Source organism: Chrysochloris asiatica, unplaced genomic scaffold (assembly GCF_000296735.1).
Source record: "Chrysochloris asiatica unplaced genomic scaffold, ChrAsi1.0 scaffold00033, whole genome shotgun sequence".
Classification (NCBI taxonomy): Eukaryota; Metazoa; Chordata; class Mammalia; order Afrosoricida; family Chrysochloridae; genus Chrysochloris; species Chrysochloris asiatica.
The window spans coordinates 23,068,134-23,070,863 of record NW_006408551.1 but is presented as its reverse complement, the minus strand read 5'-3'; the positions used below and the strand labels follow the sequence as shown (position 1 = coordinate 23,070,863).

The following is a 2,730-nucleotide window of genomic DNA, read 5'->3' as shown; positions in this document are numbered from 1 at the left end:
TTCCCATCTGTAATATTGCCATGTTATCCAACTGCAGATCCTTGTTCTTTGTTTCCAACCCTTGCATCCCAGTCACCAGTAATTACCAAATCACCTTCATTGCATGTTTGATGGATTTCAGACTGAAGAAGTTGGTAGAATTCTTCAATTTCATCATCACTTGGCCTTAATGGTTGTTGCATACATTTGAATAACAGTGATATTAACAAGTCTTCTTTGTAGGCATGTGGATATTATCCTATAACCAATGTAATTATACTTCACGATAGATCTTGAAATGTTCCTTTTCAATTTGTCATTTCTGGTATGGTAAACCATGATTGTCTAATTCAAAATACCAGTCCATTTCAGTTTACTAATCCATAGGATATTTATCTTTATGTATTCCTTTTTTTTTTTTTCCCTCTCCTACAACTTTTATTGGTTCTAGGAAAGGGAGGCAGGCACCCTGCCCCCACCCAAGGGCTCCACACATGGCCCTCACTGTTTCCTCATTGCAACTGATGAGGAGGTTCAGGTGCTCGGGGGAAGCCAGGAAGGCTTTGAGTATGGGCCAGCACCTGGTGGATCAGCAGCAGGTCCAGGAGGTTGTAATTGACAAAGGAAATCTGGTGCCCATAATGAAACCTGACCCCATCCCCTTGTTCTGGGACAGCAGGGTCTCAAAGGGCTGCAGGTAGTTGGACAGTGCCTTCAGGTAGTCGTCCTTGCCTGTCTCATGGTGGGTGTATATGAGGTGGACACACTTACAGCACAGGTCCTCCACATCAACATTCACCATGCCCACTAGCGTTGCCTCCCGAAGGTCCTTCCCATAGAGTCTGAGGGAGTGGCCTGGGTGCCGCAGGATGGTGTTGGACTGGTACAGGCTGAGGTCTCCTTCCTGGAACCTGGGGAGCTGCCCATACAGACAGGAGGCCTTGAGCTGGCCCTGAAGCCAGGTCTCCTTGGTCACCACTGCCTCCTCCCAGCTCTGGCCCTGGTCACCCAGCAGCATGTGTGTGGCTTTGCAGTGCCCTTGAACGGGAAGTAGACAGTGGTGTAAGGCAGCGTGCTGAACTGATGGCAGTGTAAGCTATGGCGACATCAGAGCTCGGGTGCCATTTCATTTTTGACAACTTCTATTCATACTTCTTGTGACACTGTAGGATGAGGACTATACCATGAGGCCACAATGAATTACAGCAACATTCAAATTCAGCAGCAGCTATACAGGGTCTCTGTGAGTTGGAGCCCACTAGATGGTTAACAACAACATCCATTATATATATTTCAATAAAATGTTCTGATTTTTAATAAATGTTTGCAGCTTTTTCTTATTTTGAGTTGTACCCCATCAGCAAATGAAGGTCCCAAGATCTTACTCTATTCACGTCATTATAATCAATTCTACTTTGAGGAGGCAGCTCTTCCCCCTTTGTATTCTGAGAACCTTCCAACCTCTGGGACTCATCTTCTGGCACTATAGCTGACAATGTTCCACTGCTATTCATATTTTCACTTTCTGCTGCAGTATTCTTACAATCTTCGGTTGCTATTCATACAGTTTTCAGTGGCTAAACATTCAGAAGTACTCCACCTCTCCTTCTTCCTAGTCGGTCCTAGTCTGAATTCCCAGCAAGAGGCATGAATTCCCAGCAAGAGACTTTTTTCAGCTAACTTCTCCCCACAAGAATATGCAATGAGTTGGTATGTGTAACTTCTGCTTCACTTCCTTAAAATGCATACACTTGCCTTTCACTTCTTTTTCCCCTTCCCCAAGGATTGGATACTCTGAGTCAGAAATGACTTGAGTGCCCTTGGATTGTTTTGGATGGGGTACTCTAGGGAGTGAAAGAAAAACAAGATAGAAGGAATAGAAATCCTTAGCCAAACTCATGAACTGTCTCCTGATGGCTTCATAAAAGATAAATGATCTAATTTGAACTACTATGTTTTAGGGTTGGTCTGTTACTGTAGGTTAGCCCATATCCTAAGTGGTTTTTAATTGTTGTTGTTGTTGTTGTCAGGTGCCATCGAGTCGGAACCGACTCATAGCGACCCCATGCACAGCAAAATGAAACAATGTTCGATCCTGGGCCAACCTCACTACCGCTCCCACACTTGAGTCCATCAATGATGCCACCTGGCTGATCCATCTCGTTGGGGGTCTTCCTCTTTTTCTCTGACCCTCCACCCTACCCAGCATGACATCCTTCTCCAGCGATTGTTTCCTCCAGACAATATGTCCAAAGTAGGAGAGACGAAGCTTAGCCATCCTGGCCTCCAAGGAGCACTCTGGCTGCACTTCTTCCAAAACAGATCTATTGGTTCTTTTGGCAGTCCATGGCACTTTCAGTATTCTCCTCCAATGGCTTTTAATTAGGCACTAGAAATAAAAAAGTGCTGTTATAACAAAAATCTAAATTATGAGGGGGCATGATTTTTTTGTGTGTGAAAAAGACTTGTACCTATGAGGAAAGTTAGAAAACAAGCCGTGGTGGTATGTTGGCTCTACCCTGCTGTTTTCAGTAAGGGCCAATAAAACTAGTTGATGTGACACAAGAAAAATTGGCTTACAAGTAGGTCACCTAGCTGTTAAAGCTCTGCCCCCAACTGCTTCTGTATTCTCAACAGGAGACTAGACTAGTATTCAGTGTTTCTCAAATGGAGTCCTATTGTGGCATGGCAGGATAAGCACAGGACTGCAAGGTCTGTTTGAATCACAAGGTCGATTCTGTACCACAGCAT

At 44.5% G+C, this 2,730-nt stretch overlaps 1 pseudogene; it reads right to left on the bottom strand.

The window, feature by feature from the left end:
- Nucleotides 1-491: 491 nt before the first annotated feature.
- On the bottom strand, nt 492-2,730 carry LOC102822797 (annotated as a pseudogene).